At 38.9% G+C, this 23,828-nt stretch overlaps 1 protein-coding gene across 1 annotated transcript in view; it reads right to left on the bottom strand.

Annotated features, from left to right (window-relative positions):
- The window catches only part of HECW1 (HECT, C2 and WW domain containing E3 ubiquitin protein ligase 1), a 229,670-nt gene that overhangs the window by 119,443 nt on the left and 86,399 nt on the right, over positions 1–23,828 (bottom strand). The window lies entirely within an intron of this gene.

Raw genomic sequence — 23,828 nt, 5'->3', positions numbered from 1 at the left:
TTCTTTCACCCATTTTCAGACTTACTCTTTGCCTGCAAGTTGTTCTTTCCCAACTTCCTTGCCATGCTACTCAGGCTTTAAAAACCCATTCACATAAAATTTATTCTGTGAAGCCTCTTCTGACTTTGGGAACCACCAACAGGGACGGCGATTCTTTCTTCTGCTTCAATATCTCCTCTATAGTCAATTTATTTTCTTGTGGTTAATAAGCATCCACATGTAGCATCTGCTTTTAGGAAAGCTTTTTGTGCACAGAAGCCACACATTACCTCTGTGTTCGGCACATCAATAAATGAGGTAATGAATGACTGGCTAGTTCTTGAAGTAACCTCACTCCACACGAAACACCAATGCCGCGAAAGTGGAATGCAATCCAAGCTTGTGGGTAAGTCAAAATATTCTATGAACACTACATTGAAACATCCGTGCCCAAGCCACACTAGTTATCGTTCTGGCAGAAAACCTAAGGATTATAGTATAGTGGACTTTTCTGAAATAAAAGCAAAGTGAAACTCCTCACTTGGGTGTGTGATGCGGATACTCACTGGCTGGCAAAGATGAATAATAAATGTGGTAGGGAGAATTCTGAGATGACCCCTCCAGATTCTCCCTTCCCCACCCATCCCATCTAATCCCCTCTTCAGTGTGGGTGGGGCTTGTGAACATGATGGGTGTCCCACCCACAATTACATTACCAATCCATGGACTTTGAATTAATACAAAAGAAGATAATCTGGGTGGGTCTGACCCAATCAGGTGAGCCCTTTAAAAAAGACTGGGCACTTTTTGAAGTCAGAGAGATGAAAAGTGTGAGAGGGATTGGATGCAAGGGAGAGTCTCGATTACTGGCTTTGATGATGGAGAGGGCCACGTGGCAAGGGCCAGAGAACAGCCCCTGGTGGCTGGGAGTGGTCTTCAGCCAACAGCCGGCAGAGATCTGATTCTGCCAACAATCCTCATGATCTTATTAACAGTCTTTCTTCTAGACAAGCCTAGATGAAGACACAGGTCAGCTAATACCTTGATTTCAGCCTCTTAGACCTTGAGCAGAGAACCCAGGTAGGCTGAACCCACACTTCTGACTTATAGGACTGTGAGATAATAAGTAGCTATGGTTTTAAGTTGCTAAATTTGTGGTAATTTGTTAAGTAATAGAAACTTAACAGGATAAGATAGGGTAAGTAACAGCAGGATGAGACTTTCTGAATATGTATGGGGAGTTATTTGTCGACAGTATTTAAAATCAGTGTACTGTAGTATCGTTTGAACCGGTTTCCCCATGATGGTGAGAGTCTCCCTCCCCCCAAAAAAAAGAAGAAAGAGAGAAAGTTCTGATAAGAAACACTGAGCTAAACACGGAAAAGAGTTCTTTAATGGCAGGTGATGCAGGGGATTTAATTATACAAATGTGCATCGTGAGTCTGCAAGACAGAATGCAGTATTTACGTATCTGACTGTGGCACCTCTCTGGGCACGTGTGTGTGCACGTGTACTTGTGTGTGTGTGTGTGTGTGTGTGTGTGTGTGTGTGTGTGTGTATTGTTTCGTGGTAGACTGCTGTAAGGTAGATTAAAGTTTGGGAAACTGATGTGTTGTGTCTAGTTATAATTCAAAGTGCTGAGGGTAAAATAACTGTCAACCTAAACTCTCATTCAAGAGTGAAATAAAAATAAAAACTTTTCAAATAATAAAGACTTGGAGGAGGGAGGCAAGATGGCCGAAGAGTAGGGGCCTTGGTTCATCTGGTCCCTTGAAGTTAGCTGGATGACTATCAAATCATTCTGAACACCTGTGAATTCAACCTGAGATGTAATGCTGGAATTCTACAAATAGAAAAGCGACCACTTTTTGCAAGGTAGGAGGTGCAGAGAAGTGATTCCGAAGGGATATATTGAAAGGTAACCGATGGGGGGGGGGTTGACCCTCCATAAGCCAGCTTCCAGAAAGTGATACAGCCCAAGTGGAAAATTGGAACTTTTAGAAATTTGCTCCAATGAAAGAAAGGTGCCTGAAAGGTGCTCACATGGCAAAGTGGGTCCGAATCCTAGGTGGGGACAGTGTGGTCTCAGGATCCCCGGGGTCACGGAAAGAATGGGCGTGCCTGAGCTGGCAGCGTTCCCAAGCATTGGACCAGGGAAACTGGCTATGGGCAGTGAGCCCGGGAGTGTGCTCTCAGCTCTGTGTGCCATAAACTGCAAACAGTGGCAGGATCGGGTGACCACTCCCCGTGTGGGGGCCCTGCAAAGGACAGAAACTGGGTGACCTCCCACCTTTCCCCAGGAGGACCTGTGCGGGTGGGCACCACAGGAATCTGCAGAGTTTGGTACACACGAAAGTGAGTACAAAAGTGAAGATTGTTTTCCTTGAGGGTTTACTGAAGAGAGGGGGCTGAGACCTTTCAGCTCCAGGGCTGGAGATCCGGTGGAGCCACCTTTATTTACACACTCTGAAGTGATGTGGAAAGCCTTCAGGGAACAAAAGCCACATAGAAGAACCCGAAGTAATTCACACTGACCCTGGCCCCTGGCAAGGAGCAGTGCAACTCTGTCCTGGCAAAGACACCCGAGAATCAGTGCGGCAGGCCCCTCCCCCAGAAGACCAGCTGGAACGACAGGCAAATACCAAGTTGACAGAGCACACAGGACTGCAAAACGCCCGTGCTAGCGGAAAATAGTATATAGAATTCGAGGTTTTTTCCCCTTATGATTTGTTTATCTTTCAGTTTAAAATTTTCCTTTTCTTTTTTCCTTTTCAACTAGTTTCTTATTTTATCAACTCTTTGTTTTTAAGTCTTTTTAAATTTTCACTTCTTTACACTTACATTTTATAGATATATTCTTCAATGTCATAAGACCCACCTTCTCAAAGCCCATAGCAAATATCATTCTCAATGGGGAAAAACTGAGAGCTTTTTTCCTAAGGTCAGGAACACAGCAGGAATGTCCACGATCACCACTGTTGTTCTACATAGTACTAGAAGTTCTAGCTTCAGCAACTGGAGGACAAAAAGAAGTAAAAGCATTCAAATAGACAAAGAGAAGCCAAACTCTCACTCTTCGCAGATGACAGGATACTCTATGTGGAAAACCCAAAAGACTGCACCCCAAAGTTGCTAGAACTCATACAGGAATTCAGCAACATGGCAGGATATAAAATCAATGCACAGAAATCAGTTGCATTTCTATACACTAACAATGAGGAAGAGGACAGAAAAATTAAGGAATCAGTCCCACTTACAATTGCACCGAAAACCGTAAGATACGTAGGAATAAACGTAATCAAAGAGGTAAAGGATCTGTACTCTACAACCTACAGACCACTTATGAAAGACATTGAGGAAGACAGAGAGGAGTGGAAAAATATTCCATGCTCATGGACTGGAAGAACAAATACTGTTAAAATCTCTATGCTCCCCAGAGCAACCTACACATTCAATGCCATCCCGATCAAAATACCAACAACATTTTTCACAGAGCTGGAACAAATAATCCTAAAATTTGTATGGAACCAGAAAAGACCCCAAATAGCCACAAGAATGTTGAAAAAGAAAACCAGAGCTGGTGGCATCCCAATGCCGGACTTCAAACTATATTACAAAGCTTTAGTCATCCAGAGAGTGTGGTACTGGCACAAAACAGACCCATAGGTGAATGGAACAGAATAGAGAACCCAAAAATGGACCCTCAACTCTATGGTCAGCTGATCTTTGACAAACAGGAATGAATATCAAATGGAAAAAGGACAGTCTCTTTACTAAATGGTACTGGGAAAATTGGACAGCCAAATGCGGAAAAATGAAACTGGACCATCCTCTTATACCATACACAAAGATGAACTCAAAATGGATGAAAGACCTAAATGGGAGACAGGAATCCATCAAAATCCCAGAGGAGAACACAGGCAGTAACCTCTTTGATCTCCTCTGCTAGTCCTTGCTAGACACGTCTCCAAAGGCAAGGGAAACAAAAGCAAAAATGAACTACTGGGACTTCGCCAAGATAAAAAGCTTCTGCACGGCAAAGGAAACAATCAACAAAACTAAAAGGCAACCTATGGAAGGGGAGTAGATGTTTGCAAGTGACATATCAGATAAAGGGCTAGTATCCAGGATCTATAAAGAACTTATCAAAGTCAACACCCAAAAAACAAAGAATCCAGTCAAAAAATGGGCAGAAGACATGAACAGACATTTCTCCAAAGAAGACATACACGTGGCCAACAGACACATGAAAAAATGTGTGTCACATCTCTTGGTGTCAGGGAAATACAAATCAAAACCACAATGAGATACCATCTCACACCAGTCAGAATGGCTCAAATTAACAAGTCAGGAAATGACAGATGTTGGCAAGGTTGGGGAGAAAGGGCAACCCTCTTACATTGTTGGGGGAATGGAAGCTGGTACAGCCACTCTGCAAAGCAGTATGGAGGTTCCTCAAGAAGTTGAAAATAGACTACGGACTCTGGGAAATAAACTGAGGGTTTTATGGCGGGGGGCGGGGGGAGGAGGATGGGCTAGCCTGGTGGTGGGTGTTAAGGAGGGCACGTATTGCATGGAGCACTCACTGGGTGTTATAGGCAAACAATGAATCATGGAACACCACATCAAAAACTAATGATGTACTGTATGGTGACTAACATAACATAATAATAATAAAAAAAGAAATTGAAAATAGAGCTACCCTACAACCCAGCAATTGCACTACTAGGTATTTACCCCAAAGTTGCAGAAGTGATCCTAAGGGGCACTTGTACCCCAATGGTCATAGCAGCAATGGCCACAATAGCCAAACTGTGGAAAGAGCCCAGATGTTCATCAACAGATGAATGGATAAAGAGGATGTGGTTTATATATACAATGGGATATTACTCAGCCATCAGAAAGGATGAATACTTACCATTTACGTGGATGAATACTTACCATTTACGTGGATGGAACTGGATGCTGAGTGAAATAAGTCAATCAGAGAAAGACAACTATCGTATGGTTTTACTCATATATGGAATATAAGAAACAGTGCAGAGGATCATGGGGCAAGGGAAGGAAAACTGTATGGGATCAGAGAAGGAGAAAAACCATGAGAGACTCTTAACTATAGGAAACACAGTGAGGGTTGCTAGAGGGGAGGTGGGTGGGGGGATGGGGTAACTGGGTGATGGGCATTAAGGTGGGCACGTGATGTGATGAGCACTGGGTGTTAAGAGCAATTGATGAATTACTGAACATACCATCTGAAACTAACAATGTACTATATATTGGCTAATTGGATTAAAAAATAAAAGACTTGGAGAGTTTACCAGCCACAAATTTTCAGGGCCTTTTAGATAAATAACATCAGGGTATCACATTAATATAAAGAGATATAGGAGAGATATAAAAATCATACATATATACACAGACAGCATATAGCCTCCCCATTTGTATGTATTTTGTATATATTTTTATGAATAACTTTATAAAAATAAATAGAAAATATATATAAATAGATACTTTCTAGAAGAATTTTAAAATAGATTCAGGAGGAAATAGGAAATGTGAATAAATTAATAACATCATAGAATTGACTTGGTAATCAGACATTTTGTCACCAGGTCACTTTAGAGGTAAATTTTACCAAAACTCCTTGGAATACATAATCTCTATCTTATATAAACTGTTCGAGGAAAGTAAAAATAAAAAAAGACACAGCTACCCAAATGATTTGCTGAGGACAAGACACCTTTTATACAAACTCTACAATGATGTAAGAAAAGAAAATTAAAGACATCTCATTTATTAACATAGATAGTTGCACAAATCCTAAATCCTAAATAAAATTAGCCGCAAATCAAAAGCAGCGTTTGTATGAAAAATACCAAAGTATGTCTTCCAGGCTAAACACTACCTGAGTGACCATTCCTCTGAGATCAGAAGCCTTTCTCTCCCCAGTCATTCCTAACTTTCTTCTAGAGGGTGCGTGAGACTTCGAACATTCATTTTACGTACTACCTTTCTCTTTGTACTAAAAATATTTATTCTGATTTCCTTTTTATCACTTATATTAAATATATTTTATCTTGCTACATTGTATGCATTTTGTATGTTTCCAGGCACGAGAAGAGAGTGAATATTTAAAATAATATATTAAACTGTGAATATTTAAAAGGGTGTATAAGCTGTGTGGCCTCAGATTTGGCACTTGTGGGCTCATAGGAAAAGTTGGGTCACTAAGGGCTCCATAGCTAAAGGGCTGGTCCAACAACTGGGGCCAGACTCCCTCCTCTTCCCATCTGCTTTTTCATGTTATGTGTGGGCTGGCGTGATATTCCCTTTCAATCGCTCTGTAAATCACTGGACTCGTCCTGTATTACTTCTGTCTGCATGTCTCTTTTACAAATGTACTAAGTTACACCCATACCCAGTAATGCCTCCCTTAAATACAACGGTTTCTTAGCCAAAGATGGATACAGTTAGCTGCCTAGTTTACCAGGAGATTTTTCAAGATAACTATACTTATTCTCTTTAAAACAAACAAAAACCCAGAAAATGTGAAATTAGCTAATTAATCATGGTAGCGCCATAATAATAATTTCATAATACATGAAATCAATAGCCTGATAGTAATAGTTGTAACAACATTGCAAATTAAAGTCATTGATAATATGACACGAACTCTATTGATTTTCCCTGATATTTTTAACATTAAAAATACTTTTGCCTATATTTGCTTTTGTTCGTATATCTTTATTAATTGTTTTTCAGGTTAATTATCTAAAGCACTGAAAAAGCTGACAAAGCTAAATAGATTAGAGGGGAATGGGATAGGCTGGTGATGGGTAGTCAGGAGGGCACGTATTGCATGGTGCACTGGGTGTTATACGCAACTAATGAATCATCGAGCCTTACATCGGAAACCGGGGATGTACTGTATGGTGACTAACATAATATAATAAAAAAAAAACGTTAAAAAAAAAAAAAGCCTGACAGGAGTTGGAACTTGTCCCTGGGGCACAGTGATTACTTCCTGCCAGACAAGCATGAGGGAGGCGAAGATGGGGATCTGCTGTAGGCCCCCTAGAAGGACAGGATCACTGTCAGAGATGGGCCTCGCTGAAGTAGGATTTCTGCTAAATGAATAAGGAAAGAGAGTACACAGGATTTGGAGTTTCTATGATTTAGTCCCCCACTGGCTTTTTTTTTTTTTTCTTTTCTTTTTTAAAAATAAATGTGACCAGCTTCTATGGATATGCTAATAAGCACAATTGCATACTGTCTCTGAAATTTCCCAGGGCATCTCCCCACTGCCTGCTCCCGATTTCTTATCCTTGTCTTCCTTGGTTCCTAGATCCTCCTCTTTGGCTCATCTGTACTTGATTTCTTTCCTTCTTAAGCCTTTACGCTTGGGAATCCACTTAGATCTGTCTCTTACTGACTCTAGCCTCACCTTGGATTTTGGCATCAGACCTTTAGGACGTCATTAGCGTAACAAATGTTGATCCAAGAAAGAGGCACTACCAAATCCCATCTCTGATTGGTAGTGTTTGCAAGTTTCTTGGTATAAATACTTCCACACAGCTGACTTCACTGGTCAGTGCTGGGGGGAGATGTGCATAGTGGCCTCTGGGAGCCCACCTGAGCTGGCTCTAGCACATTCTGCCTCCAGGGATGGATGTGCGAAGTCAGCCCTCAGCTCGCTCTATTCCTCCAGAGAGATCAGGAGGCACTGGGTTTTACTACATTCTCAAAACCTCCACTTCCACTTAGTTCCTCAGAGGCTGCAAAATGTTGCTAACAGACAAGACGTACTTCAGCCAGTTGACATCACCCTGCGTGCCTCTGAGTTGAGTAGATGAGCCGCAGGCGTCTCCTGGGAACTAGAGGCAGTGCCACTGGGGTAGAGCCCCTTGTGTTTTCACATTGGTGTCCCATTCATGAATTCCTTTCAGAAAAATGTTCAGCTCCTTATTTAATCCATGAAAATAACTGATTTGGTGCTTAGATGATCATTGTATTATCAGGGAACTTCAAAAAATCTTTTTTAAAAAGCTATTGTCCTGGGACAGAGCTGTTGGCTTGGGCTTCTCTTATACTCACCACCAGGGCCAGCTTTGCATTTGGAAGAATGCTTTTCTTCCATAAACGTGATTTTTGTGTTTATGAAACTGTTCATCTCATCCAGGTTAAGAGTACAATTTGATTTCTGATTAAATTACCTTTCAATTTCTAATCAATCAGGACTGAGGTTAACAATCTATTTAAAACCCATCAGACTTTGGTTAAACCTGTTAGGGCAGCTGATTACAGTAATCATCTAGCATTGTCCTTACCGATCACTGGCCTTAGCCAGGCTCCTTTATTTATCTCTAGAAGGTGAGGCTTGTAGCCTGACCTGGTCCACTTGCTCTGCTTGGTCAGTTAGGTTTTGTCAATCTCTCTGACAGTAAGTCTCATTCTTACCCACTCGGGATGCTGTTGGGATGATTAAATGTAAAAACTCTGCTAACAACCTATTGGAATCTAGAAGAATACTCTAAATGGTGAGCCCAAGCCGACTCTGGTGAGTTTATGCCCACATCTGACACTTCCAGTTGTCAGGGCAGTGGTTCGTGGTTTGCTTAAATGTAAGCTAAGTTTTTGGGTTTTGGAACTAAGACGGACTTCTAGCCAGCCCCAGCACTAGAAGCCGCACTGAGCTACCTGTACTGTTTGAAGTTCCTCTCACATGCTAGCGCCCTATTTTCAGTACATGGTAGCTGGGAGATGTGGAAGGTACCCGGGAGACAAAAGTAAGGCATGATATCTAATTATATCTACATCTGCACTTCTCCGTGTTCACCGCCACCATTCTGGTCCAAGCTTCATCGTCTCCCACCTAGCTTCTGCAACCTTCTCCTAACTGATGTCCTCTCTCCCCCTCCTCCCTCTCACTCCACCCCCAGCATCAGCAGGCTGTGAGTCTTATTTGTTGCATACCTCACCGACATTAGTTATTGTCCATTTCCTTCATTTTAGCCATGCTGGTGGGTGGGCAGTGGTATCACACTGCACTTTTAATTTTTAGTCCTGGATGACTAATGAAGCTGAGAAGCTTTTTATATGTTTATTGGCATTTGGACAACCTCCTTTGCGAGGTGCCTGTTCAAGGCTTTGCTCCATATTTCTGTTAGTGTCTGTCCTTTTCTTCGTGATTTGTAGAGGTAGTGGGTGCTATCTCGATAGAGTTCAATATATTTCCCACTCTGTGGCTTGCTCTTAATGCAGGATTTTGATGAACAGATATTCGTAATTTCAATGTCATCCAATTAACCAAGCTTTTGCTTTACTGTTAATGCTTTCCATATTCTACTTCACAGCTTTTTTTGACTTCCATTAGGTCATGAAGGAATTCTCATATGTTACGAATTAGAAATCTTATTGTTAAACTTTCATAGCTAGATTTACAATCTATTGGGAATTGATTTTTGTGTATGTTATGAGGCTGCATTCGAGACTCATTTGTTTTCTTATATGGATAGCACATTGACCCAACGTCAGATTTTGAACAGGCTACCCTTCCTTTGCTATATATTGCAGTACCACTTTTGTCGTAAAACAGTGATGCTACGTGCGTATCTGTTATTCTAATCTTTTCAATGAGCTCTTTGTCTATTCTATGCCAATGCGTACCATCTTAATTCCTGTAGGTTTCTATTTATCATGGCATCTGGAAGCATAAGTTCTTTTGCTTTTGTTCAAGATTTTCCTGCCTATTCTTAGCCTTTTGTATTTCTATACAGATTTAGAATGAGCTTATCAAGTAACATTAAAAATACCTCTTAGAATTTTTTTTAATGATTTTTTATTATGTTATGTTAGTCACCATACAGTACATCCCTGGTTTTTGATGTAAAGTTCGATGATTCATTAGTTGCGTATAACACCCAGTGCACCATGCAATACGTGCCCTCCTTACTACCCATCACCGGCCTATCCCATTCCCCCACCCCCCTCCCCTCTGAAGCCCTCAGTTTGTTTCTCATAGTCCATAGTCTCTCATGTTTCATTCCCCCTTCTGATCACCCCCCTTTCTTTATCCCTTTCTTCCCCTACCGATCTTAGAATTTTGATTGGGATTTCACTGGATCCACAGATCAATTTGAGAATGAATTAACACCATACAATATTGAATTTTCAAATCCTTAAACATATAATCTCTCTTTTATTTAGGCTGCTTTTAATTTCTCTTAGGAATGTTGCAGTACTTAGTGTAGAGGTCTTCTATATTTTTGTTAGATTTATTCCCAAGTATTTGATGTTTTGTGGTGCTATTATAAATTTTAAAAAATTTTATTTTCTATTTGCATGTATAAATACAGTTTGTGTTTACATATTAACCTTTTCTTTATTTAGTGACATTAAATTCACTTATTAATTCTAAGTTTATTATTTTACACTGTTCACTTTCACAACAATGTCATTTGAGAATAAATATAGTCTTCCTTTCCAATTGCGATATATTTTCTTTATTTTTGCCTTATTCAATCAGATGGATCTTTAGTAAAAAATAGGAGTGGGAAAAGCATGTGTCCTTATCTTGTTCTTAATTTCAAGGTAAAGTATTTCAATATGATGTTTACTGTAGATTTTATTATTATTCTTAACATCTTAAATCCTCTTTCAGAGTGAAGAAGTTCTATTCTCAGTTTTCTGAAAGTTGTTAAAAATCAGGAATGAATATTAAATTTTATCAACTACGTTTTCTGGATCTGTTAAGATAAATACGATTTTTCTCCTTCATTAAATTTAAATAAATTTTAATAGGACACTTAAAATGAACACCACAGAAGCCATTGTTGCTTGTTTAAAATAAAATCCAAATTCTGGCAATGTCCAGAAAAATGGAAAAGGATTGTTTATAATTGTGATACAGCTGAATTGTGAAAACCTGTTCCCTGAAAGAAGAGACTGGGGGTCTTTGACTTGAAAGCAGCTACGGTCACTCGAATAGTGGTGAAAAGCAGCTAAAACTTCAGTAAAAACCCTACTATCTTTTTGGCTGGCAGAACCAGGCAAAGAAGCCCGCTGTAACCAGCATCACCAAAAAGTGAAAGAAGAATGCCAGAAAGAAGAAAGGCAAAGAAGGAAAGTGCCACATTCTTTTTGTAAACTCAGCCTAAGTTTCTGGCTGATCACAGAATCATATGTGCACAGGGAAAATGAAATCAGCTTGCAGCTAGGTCTTAAAGAACTGATCCGAAACCTGAACTGCTGGCCACCACATTCATGGCGGTGTGAGCCTACCCAAGCTAACTGCCTGCTATCACAAAAACAACAAAATAACAAATAACACAACCAACAAAAAGGCATACGTGTTAGATGATCAGAAAAAGACTTTAAAGCAGCTATTTTAACTACACTCGGTGAGGTAAAGGAAAATATACTTGTCATCAGTAAACAGATAAGAAACATCATCAGCAAAACAGAAATAACATACACAAATCCAAACTGCAATTTTAGAATTAAAAAAATATAATAAATGAAAAAAATTCGTTGAATAGAGATAATAGTAGAATGGAGGTGATAAAGACTCAGTGAAATTGAGGACAGATCAATAGAAATGATCCAGTTACAAGAAGAGAGAGAATTGCCTTAGAGCCCTAAGGGACAATATCTCAAGGCCTAGCATATAATACTTGGAGTCCAAGAAAAAAAAGAGAGAGAGCATTCAACAGAAAAATGTTGGAAGAGATGATGGCCAAACTTCACCAGTTTGGTGAAAACATAAGTTTATAGATCCCAGAAGTGAACCAATAGGATAAATTGGAAGAAAACTGTTATGGGTTGAATCGTGTTGTTCTCCAAAAATGTGTTGAAGCCCTAAACATGTGAGTGTGATCATATTTGGAAATAGAGTCTTTGTGATGTAGTCAAGTTAGGATGAGGTCATTAGAGTGGGCCCTAATCCAATGTGTCTGTTGCATTTAGAAGAAGAGAGGAATACGGACACAGAGACATATGGTGAGAATACCATGTGAAGAAGGAGGCAGAGATTGGAACAACACATCTACAAGCCAAGAAATGACAAAGACTGCCAGCATCACCAGAAACTAGGGCAGAGGCATGGAACAGATTCTCCTTCAGAGCAGTCAGAAGGAACCAACCATGCTTTCTCCTCGATTTTGGACTTCTAGACTCCAGAACTATGAAATAATACATTTATGGATATGGCAGGACAATGTAGGTGGCAGGCCTAGAAAACTAATATGAAAACTATACCGAGGAATGTCATAATCAAATCTGAAAACCAAAAATAAAGGGACAAACTTAAATCAACCAAAGAAAAACGATACCTTCATAATAATTCACATTATTGCAGATTTCTTACTAGAGACTATGGGGACCATAACACAGTGGAATTACATTTTTAAAGTGTTGGAGGGAAAATACCAGTCACCCAGAATTTTACATTCAGTGAAAATATCTTCCAAGATGAAGATGAAATTAAAACACTTAGATAAACAAAAAAACTAAGAGAATTGCCACCAGGCTCATTCTACAAGAAATGCCAAGGGAAGGATTTCATGCTGAAGGGAAATGATACCTGAAGGAAACTCAGATCTTCAGAAATGAATGAAAAACATAAGAAATAGGAAACAAGTGGGGGAAGCGTAAGGGACTGTACTTTTTCTTAACTTCTTTTAAATACGTATGTCTGGTCTTTGTTTATTAGAGAGGGGGAGAGGAGGGAGGGGCTGAGGAAGAGAGAAAATCTTAAGCAGGTCCACATCCAGTGCAGGGCCTGTTGTGGGGCTTGATCTCACAACCTTGAGATCATGATCTGAGCCAAAATCAAGAGTCAATTGCTTAACCAACTGAGCCACCAGGCCACCTAAAATATATATGTCTGTTTAAAGCAAAAACTATAAATAGTCATGTGGAGCTTATAATATATTATAAAATGTACTATATATGGCAACTATAAATTATCAACTAATGTAGATGATGAAAATATAAGAAGGTATATTATAGGACCTAAAGGAACTACAAAGAAAGTAATGCAAAAATGTTTAACTAAAAATCCAGTGGATGAATTAAAATGGAATTCTCAAAAGTATTCAAATAATCCAAAAACAAAACAAACAAGAAAAAACTGAAAAAAATAAAGACAGAAAAGAAGTAATAAAAAAATAAACCTAAATACAACCATATGGATAATTACATTAAATGGCAATGAACTAAAGACTCTTATTATTTAAAAGCAGAGATTATCACAGTCGGTGAAAAACTGTCTACAGGAAATGCACCTTCGATATAGGAACACAAATATGTTGAGAGTAAATGGACGAAAATAGATATATCATTCAAATACCAAACGTAAGAAGGCTGGAGTTGTAATATTAATGTGAGATAAAATAGCCTTCAAGACAAAGGGTATTGCCAAAGATAGGATATTTCAAAGAGAGATATTTCATAATGTTAAAAGGGCCAATTCATCAGGACAACATTACTATGCATGTACCTAACAAAAGAGCCTCAAAATTCATAAAGCAAAAGTTGGCAGAACTGGAGAAATGGATAATTCCATGGTCATAGCAGGGGATTTAAACATCCTTTTCTCAGCAATTCATAAAAAGCTAGTCAATAAGAGCAGTACCTTGAATTTAATTTTTATAGACTACATAAAACAACAGAATACACATTCTTTTCAGTGTACATAATCAATCCACCAAAATATACCATATGCTGGACTATAAGACATGGTTCAATGTATTTAAGTAGACTGAAATCGTACCAGGTATGTTTCCTGACCACAATAAAGTTGAATTGGAAATCAGTAACAAGAAGATATTTAAGAAAATCCAAAAATTTGGACTTCACACAATCCATTTCAAAATGATCCATGGGTCAAAGAAGGGATATTAGAAAATGTGTTGAACTGAATGATGATGAAAATTTTAAAATATATCAATTTTATGGAAGGCAGCTAAATCACCACTTAAAAGAAAAATAGTACACTTAGATGGTCATATTAGAGAAGAAAAATAAGTCTAAAATCAAAACCTAAAGTGTCACCTTAGGAGGCTAGAAACAGAAGAGCAAAATAACCCTAAAGTAAGTAGAAGGCAAAAAAGAAGAGAAATAAAATTACGAGTAGAAATAGAAAGAAAAAGGAAACAAAGAAAAATAGAGAAAATTATCAGCGTCAAGAGCTGGTTCTTTGAAAAAAAAAACACGACAAATTTTATAAACTCATATCTAGATTAGTTAACAAAAAGAGAGAGAGAAAGTGCTGTTCACCATTTAAAAAATGAGAAAAATGTTATTCTTAATGAATTTACAAACAGTAAAGGACAATAAAACACTATTTGGAACAACCCTATCAAAATTGCATGAGGAAAAATGTCAATATTCCTCGAGAGACACAAATTACAAAAGCTTATCCATGTAGAAATAATGAACTTGAATAGTCCTAGTTCTATTTAAAAATTGAACTCATGCTTTAACACTTTCTCACATATTTTAAAACTGCAGTCTAAAATGTCTTCACTCATATATTCTATGAAACATTTAGGGAAGAAATAACAATTATACATAATCCTTCAAGAATATATAAAAGAAAGAAAACTTCAAAACTCATTTCTTAAGGCCAGATTACAATTATACCCAAAAACCAGACTAATACAAGAAAACTACAGATCAAAATTCTTCATGAATGTACATGTAAAAATCTTTAATAAAATATGAGTAAAAGAAACCCGACAATACATAAAAATGATACATTTGACCAAGTAGAATTTATCTGAGGAATGCAGGGCTGATCTAATATTAGAAAATCAATCATGGTAATTTACCATATTAATAGAATAAAGGTGAAAATTGTGGAATCATTTCAAGTGTTTAACAAAATTCAACATCATCTATGATTAAAAAAAGAACTCTCAGTAAACTAGGAATAGAAGGAAACATTCTTAAGTTGATAAAGAGCATCTACAAAAAACCTAGTATCACTATATTTTGTGGCGAGATATTGAATGCTTTCCTCCTAACATCAGTAATAAAGCAAAGATGTCTTCTGTGACCCCTTTAATTCAACATTGTCCTAGAGGCTCTGGACATTGCGATAAGGCAAACCACCAAAAACAAACAAATCAAAAGGCATAAGTTTAGGAAGGATTGAGTAAAATTACTTTTATTTGCTATAGTATGTTTGTTTACGTAAATACCCTCACATGAAATAACTAGTGAATTAGAGAATTTAGTATGGCTGCATGATTCAAGATTAATATAGAAACATTTATATAGAGGCAGCAAATAATTGGAAATGAAATGAAAAAAGATTCCACTTACAATAGACCAAAAAAAAAAAAAAAGGATGCAAGACTTCTATACTGAAAACCACATAGCACTGCCGAGAGAAATTAAAGACCTAAATAAATGAAGATGTATCCTTTCATAGCACAGAATAATTAAGACTCAACAAATTTCCAAATAAAATTCCAGAACTTCTTTTTTTTTGCAGATTCAAAGGTCTTTTGAAAATTTATAAGAAAATACAAAAACTCTAAAGGAACCAAAGCAATTTTTAAAAGACTTTATTTTTTGGAGCCCTTTTAGATTTACAACAAAACTGAGAGGGAGGCACAAAGATTTCCCACATACCCCCTGCCCCACACATGCACAGTCTCCTCCATCATCAACATCACTCACCGGAAGGGCACCTTTTTTTTTTTTTTTTAACCAAGGATGAATCTTCACTGACACATCATAATTACCCAAAGTCAACAGTTTCCCTTAGGGCTGAGTCTTCCTATTGTATATGCTGTTGGTTTGGCCAAATGTAAAATGAGATATATTCATCATCATAATATACCAAGCATTTTCATGGCCCTGAAAGCCCGCACTCTGCCTCTTCATCCTTCTCCCCTACACATTCCTGGCAACCACTGACCTTTGTGCTGTCTGTCTCTATAGCTTTGCCTTTTCCAGAATGTCATATAGTTGGAATCATGCCGTATGTAGTCTTTTCAGATTGGCTTTTTTCACTTAGTAATATGAATTTAAGTTTCCACTATGTCTTTTCATGGCTCGATAGCGCGATTCTTTTTAGTGCTAAATAATATTGCATTGTCTGGGTCTACTACAGTTTATATGTCCATTCACCTCCTGAAAGACATCTTGGTTGCATCCAAATTTTGGCAATTATAAGTAAAGGTGCAATTGATATTCTTGTGTGGGCTTTTGTGTGGACATAGATTTTCAAATCCTTTGGATACGGAGGAGCTCGACTGCTGGATCATTTTGTGAGAGTATGTTTAGTTTTTAAGAAACTGCCAAACTGTCTTCCAAAGTGAATATACCATTTTGCAAGCCCACCAGCAGTGTGGGAGATTTACTGCCCATCCACATCCTCTCCAGCTTTTGTGTTGTCAGTGTGCTGGATTTAAGCCATCCTAATAGGTGTGCAGTGGTATCTCATTGTTATTTTAATTTGCATTTCCCTGACGACATAAGATGTGAAGCATCTTTTCACATGCTTATTTGCCATCCATATATCTTTGGTGAGGTGCCTGTCAAGACCTTTGGCCCATTTTTAAATCAACTGTTTGTTTTCTTCTCATTGAGTTTTAAGAATTCGTTGTATATTTCGAGTAACCATCATTTATCAGATATGACTTTACAAATTATTTTCTCCCAGTTTGTGGCTTATCTTCTAATTCTCTTGATACAGTCCTTAACAGAGCAGTTTTAATTTGAATGAAGTCTGTCTTGTCTATTATTTCATTCATGGGTCACGCTTCTGGTATTATACCTAAAAAGGCATCACCAAATCCAAGGTCATTTAGGTTTCGCTTATGTTAATTTCAGAGATTTTATAATTTTGCGTTTTACATTTACATGTAATCCATTTTGAATTAATTTTTGTGAAGGGTCTAAGGTCCGTCTCTAGACTTTCCTCTTTGCATGTGGATTTCCAGTTGTTTCAGTACCATTTGTTGAAAAGACTGTGTTTGCTCCATTGTACGGTTTTTATTCCTTTGTGAAAGATCGGTTGACTATGCGAGGGTCTAATTGTGGGCTCTCTACTCTGTTCTATTGACCTAGTTATCTTCCCCCCCGCGCCAATACCACATTTTCTTGATACTGCAGCTTTATAGTAGGCCTTGAAGTTGAGTAGCATTGGTTCTTCAATTTTGTTCTTCTCCTCCAATATTGTGTTAGATATTCTCGTCTTTTGCCTCTTCACATAAACATTAGAATCAGTTTGTCAATAGCCATAAAATAACTTCTTGGGGTTTTAAGACTGCATTGAGTCTATAGATAAAATTAGAAAGAACTTAACATCTTGATAATATTATCTTCCTATCGCTGAACGTGGACTATATATCCATTTTTTAGTTCTTTGATTTCATTTAATATAGTTTTGTGGTTATCCTCATATAGCTATTGTACAAATTTTGTTAGATATATATCTAAGTATTTCATTTTGGGATGGTAATATTAATGCATTGTTTTTAGTTTCAAATTCCATCTGTTCATTGTCGGTATACAGGACAGCAATGGACTTTTTGTATATTAGCCTTGTATCCTGCAACCAAACAACGTTACATTTGCTTTATTTTTTTAAAAGAGTTATTTATTTATGTGAGTGGGGGGGAAGGGCAGAGGGAGAGAGAGAAGCTCAAGAAGACTCCCTGCTGAGCATGGAGCCCAACGGGGGGCTTGATCTCATGACCTGGAGATCATAACCTAAGCCAAAACCAAGAGTCCAATGCTCAACCGAGCCACCCAGGGGCCCCCCCGCAAACTGTTTGCTTTAAGATAATGTAGTTTTTTGTTGTATGTAATGAACTGTCTTTATGTATGTTAATTATCCCTTAAATATAATGATAAAAATAATCATGTAAAGAGTATTTCCCATTTCCTCTAAATTTTCAAATTTATTAGCATAAATATTTTCATAATACTCATCTTTTTAATACAAGTACAATCACTACATTGGAATTTTTGTTAACTTTCTCTATCATGTATTTGTTTTCTAATTCAGTGATTTCTGTGTTCATCTTCTTCGTGGTACTAGTATAGTAGTTTAATCACATGGAAACTCACATCACCGGGATCAGCTGCATCCCACAAGTTTAGATATGCCATATACTCATTGTTATTCAGTTCAAAATATTTTCTAGTTTTTATTACGATCTCTTCCTTGACCCCTAGATTTTTTAGTTTTTTGCTTAATTTTCAAAGTGGATGGGCATTTTCTAGTTGTATTTTTATTATTTACATCTAGCTTCTTAAGTTTAAGACATAAAATAGTATTTAAAATCTATCTCTGATAACGCTAATAGTCACCCATGTAGTAAGGAGGGCACGTGTTGGGATGGGCACTGGGTGTTATATGCAACTAATGAATCGTTGACCACTACGACGAAAACTTATGATGGATATATATGCTGTCTAACTGAACATAATAATAATAATAATAATAATAATAAAATAGTCACCCATGGTCCATTCCTTTTGCTACTGAGGTAAGATACTATTTTAACTAATCAGAGACTGACTGGGCTGCTTGAGCTATCTTGAAATTTTCTACCATTGGTTGGCCCTGATTCCTTCATTGTAGCCAGCCAGGGGTCTAACTGAGAATCTAGGATTTTGCTAGGACATCTTCCCTGGGAGGATCCAGAACTTCGAGTTTTATCTCTTTAGCAGTCAAACTACGGAAAACTCCTCTTTGGTCTGCAGCAGCTTTTGGCCTACTTTTTTTTTTTTAAGATTTTATGTATTTATTCGACAGAGATAGAGACAGCCAGCGAGAGAGGGAACACAAGCAGGGGGAGTGGGAGAGGAAGAAGCAGGCTCATAGCAGAGGAGCCTGATGTGGGGCTTGATCCCATAACGCCGGGATCACGCCCTGAGCCGAAGGCAGACGCTTAACAACTGAGCCACCCAGGCGCCCCTTTTGGCCTACTTTCTTATCCCTGTTATAAAAAGCAGTTGCAGGAAGTTGGCTCACTTGAAATTCCTGTCTCTCCAGGATCTTTTTTTTTTTTTTTTAAAGATTTTATTTATTTATCTGTCAGAGAGACAGAGCACAAGCAGGGGGAGCAGCAGAGGGAGCAGGTGGAAGCAGGCTTCCCGCTGAGCAAGGAGCCCGATGCGGGGCTCGATCCCAAGACTCTGGGATCTCATGACCTGAGCTGAAGGCAGACACTTAACCGACGGAGCCACCCAGGTGTCCCTCTCTCCAGGATCTTGACCACACAAGTCCTATTGCCCTGACCAGCCTCTCATGATCACAAATCCTCTTTTTTCTTATTAATTTTATCTGGCTTTTCCAGGTGTTTTTTGTTAGTGTGCCCCATGCTGTTTCATGACAGCCAGAAGCAGATTCAACTACTTCCATTCTTGACTCTTTATAATCCATTCCACACACAGCAGCAGGAACATCTGGCTAAATTTTGATCAGAACATGATGCTTTCCTACTCCAATAGCTTCTTATCACATTTAGAATAAAATCCCAACCACTTTCCCTGACTTACAAGATGCTGGTCCTTGCCTCTCTCCCCAGCCTCATCTTATACCCCACTCCCATCCCTCACACACGGTTATTCTCCAGCCACAGTGACCTTCCTGCTGTTGTGTGAGTCGGCCAAGCTTGGCACACTCAGGCCCTTCATACTAGCTGCTTCCTCTATCTGCAACATACATCTAACCAGGTCTTCGTGTATCTGGTCTCTCAGTTCATGTGACAGCAACTCAGAAAGGACTTCCTGGACCATGGCCATCTACATTGGCTCTTCTCCGTCACGTACCTCATGTTACGATGTAATATTTCTTTCGTGTTGCTTATTTTCCCTTGCAATTGTCTCATTGGTTTATTTTTTGTTTTGTTTTCTTATATGAGAGTATAAGCTCTAGGAGGCAATATCTTGTCTTCTAGTCTTGTGACCAGATTGAAGCAGGCTGATACTGTACACGTGTGGGATGAATCCACCCAGCTTTGAAGGCCGAGACAAAGAGAACAGAGTAGAGGCGGACAAACAGCATGGCCCCAGGCTTGATTTTAATATCTGCTCAATCCACATGCTATTTCTGAGCATTTGCTTTTAGGAGTTCCTTGTTTGATTTAGAGGGTTAAATACACTCTCCACTCTGAATAAATAACCCCAAACTCTTCAGTTGCTGCCATTTTCTATTTAACTTCTCTGTGTGGCTATAATCTTATAAGTGCTCATTACATCCATTCAGGAAAGTAAACAGACCTGAAAATCAAGGAGAGTTTTCCCTGGGTGAAAATAGCTTCTAATGACAGCAAGAATAATAAAAAAGAGATCAATCAACATGGCAGTCTTCTTTTAAAATTTTTTTAGTTGACATTACGTTTAATATGTATTTCTCTCCATTTTCCCTCCTCATTTTAAAATTCTGATAGTAAAAAAATAAATAAAAAATTAAATACATAAAATTCTGACAGCAACTGTATTTTCTAAGATTTAGCATGTTCCGATCAGCAAAAACATGTTTTAAGTTTGAACTTGCATAAATTTGAAAAAATCATGTAAGATTTTAATGCAACATTAACCACAGAAATAAATTTAGCATTTAAACTATACACTAAAGGATATTCTTGCTCTCAAGTGCAGGTAACTTCAATTACTTCTCACGAATGTCCTTTATATGTTAGTAGGTATCTACAGCAAGTAGGGCAATTTGGTTCTCAGTTACCTGCTTGCATAGAAATTTAAAGATGTGCATGAATTCTGTAGGAGCCGGGAATCTTCATTTCATTCACCAAGGTGCAATGTGAGACCCAGAACCCAACATTAGGTTTTGTTTGTTAGGAATAAGAGAACCAAACCATGACAGACTATGGACTCTGGGAAACAAACTGAGGGTTACAGAAGGGAGAGGGGTGGGGGGATGGGGAAACTGGGCGATGGGCATCAAGGAGGGCATGCGTTGGGATGAGCACTGGGCGTTACACGCAACTAATGAATCGTTGAACACTACATCAAAGACTAATGATATACTATATGTTGGCTAACTGAACATTAAAAAAAAAAAAAGAAAGAAGAGAACCAGGCTGGATGTATGCAACTGGAGTAAGCCCAGCCCAATAGCCATCACGCGTCTGTGTGCACCATGAGCTCCAAACCCCATGGCATTTCTTTCCTTTTTTTTTTTTTTCAACCACATGCCATTTCTATAGAGTTCCGCAAGTGTTTGTGAGATGCCTTGGCAGTTTTGCACATGCTGTTCCTTCTACCTGGAATGCCCGCCTCTCACTCCCCAAAAATGTCTCATCGCCCATCAAGACCTAAGTCCCACAGCACACCATCGGGGAAGTCTTCCCTCAGTATTCCGCTGCATTCTGTCCATACCTTGATTAGAATATTTATTTCATTGTATTGTCTTCTTCTACCAGCCTGACAGGTCTTACCTATCCATCATTTTTGTGTCCTTCCAGAGGTTTCTATTTCTGCTACAGAATAGATACTCAGTAACATTCCTTAAATTAATAATCAGCCATAAGAACTTCACCTGGCTTTCCCCATTAAGTAGTTCTCATTAATCCTTCAAACTTATCCTCCAGAAGTAGTAGTAGTTCATATACTTAGCTGAAAGACCAAATTAAATTTTTCGATAACTGCCTTCAGCCTTATCATCCAATGCTATAGATTTAAACTTTATTTTTCCTCTGAAGGGGAGGGGTTTTACTGATCACTTTGATAGACTCTAGAACACTCTCCCCAGCATTTATCCACAGCCATCTATACACAAAACCGATCAGTATCAGGCTCTGAAGGCAGATGACCTGCTTTATAGTCTGGTTCTGCCATTGACCAGCTATGAGACCTGGGGAAAATTACTTAACTTCTCCGTGCCTTGGTTTCCCCATCTTTAAATGGGGATAATAATAGTACCTATCTCATAGATTGTTGTGAGGATTGAGTTAATCGTATAAAATGTCTACACTGCTTGGCATAGTAAGTCCTACATATAAGCCTTATATACCCTATTATTAGCAGGTTCCAGGGACTGGTGGTGCTGAGAAAAATTGGATATGATTCCTTCCCTTGAGGAGTTCAAAGGCTCACAGGAAAGACAAATGTGCAAATAAAAGACAGTAGGATAGAGGTCTGGACAAAGGGGCAGAGAGGAAGGGGCACTTTCCTCTGGAGGCCCGGGGTGGGGGGTCAAGGAGTGGCCTGCAAGGGAGGTGCTATTTTAGCTGAGTCTTTATGGACGAGCAGGAGTGCTGGTTGGATTCTTCGGGAATGTATCTTTTAGGCAGATGTGAGCAAAGACAGTCTATGCGGCCATGTGAAAGCATGAGGGGCAGTGGGGGACAGCAGTTACCGAGAGTGGCCTTAACATAACGTCTGAGGTGTAAGGTACCGGGAGTGGAGCTCAAGCACATTGCACACACTACAGATTGTTTTATCCAACACCCATGTTCAACCCCCTTCTCCCTTCGCTCTTCGTACTATAGGGTTGGGGAACCGAAGCCCTAGATTTTCCCAAACAGGGGACGGCCTGTGACAGGTAATAGGGCTTTTGCTGGGAAGGGCTTCTCTTACAGAATAAAAATGCAAAGCCTTACAAGGAGAAGGCTTTTTGCCTTTCTGCTTTCTTCCTACCTGGAACTCGACTTTGAGGCTTTAAGACAGGAGGGTGAGAGCCATCTGCTAACGGTGATGTGGGAAGACCCAGAGAGCTCCAGTCCCTCGGTGCTATTCTCAGTAGCTGCATTGCCAGAACCACCTCCCTCTGGACTTCTTGTTGGTGAGAAATATCACAGCTGGCCCCACTTCCTCTAGCTTAGAGCCCCGTGCACCCGGAACTGACACTAGTGGTAAGCAATGCTGGGACAGCAGAGTCCTTGAACGCTCTGCATAGGACAGCATTTAGGGCTTGAAAGTGCAGATCTTCAGTCTAGTTATCTGATGTTTAACTTGAGAAATCAGTTCTCCTCAGTCTGAGCCTCATCAGGGAGACGTGGCAAAATCTGTTTTAGAACACCAACTTTATTTGTTTTTACTTATTTAAATTCGATGAGTTAACATACAGTGTATCATTGCTTTCCGACGTAGAGTTCGGTAATTCATCAGTTGCGTATAACCCCCAGTGCTCATTACATCACGTGCCCTCCTTAATGCCCGTCACCCAGTTAATAAAAAAAAAAAAAAAAAAGGACACCAACTTGAACCACGGGATGCTGGATAGAATGCAGGAGGTCGGAAGCAGCGGACGAGTGAGAGTTTGCTAGGATCCTTCCAGAGTGAAGTAAATCTTAAGACTCAGAAATAATTTCGGAACTTAAAGTGGATTCTAGCTGACATTTTTAGACAAAAATAAAAACCATTCTGATGGTGCTGGGTTTCTGAAATGTTCTTTGAGACTTATAATACCTTTATGACTAAATGTTTAGAACAAGATGCTCTCAAGTTCTTCAGAAGAGAGAAGCCTTTTTTTTTCATGTACTATAAATTCCCGTGGCATCTTGTGTTATCCCCAGGAATGCAGTGAGGAGACCAGAAATAATTGGGGAGAATAGCCAGGACTGAAGGAACAAATAATTTAAGATTCATTACTCCATGCTACTGGTACTCTCCGTGCTTTAGACTCTGTTGACAACCAAAGTAGTAGGAAGTTTAAGTGCGATTCCATTTCTTTTACGTTGCTCTAACTTCAAAGCTGTACCGTTGCTCCTCTGTAAGGCCTGGGTCAGGGTGAATTAAGCCTAGGAAGTGGGTGGTGGAATTTAAGAGACAATGAACAAGACTTGCCCCCAAATATCTAATTACACTTTCTAGTTCAAGGCTGCTTGAAAAGTCTACATCAGAGATGACCTACTCTAAAG

The sequence above is a fragment of the Ursus maritimus genome, unplaced genomic scaffold (assembly GCF_017311325.1).
Source record: "Ursus maritimus isolate PB19 unplaced genomic scaffold, ASM1731132v1 scaffold_3, whole genome shotgun sequence".
Classification (NCBI taxonomy): domain Eukaryota; kingdom Metazoa; phylum Chordata; class Mammalia; order Carnivora; family Ursidae; genus Ursus; species Ursus maritimus.
This window is presented reverse-complemented; position numbering and strand designations above follow the sequence as displayed.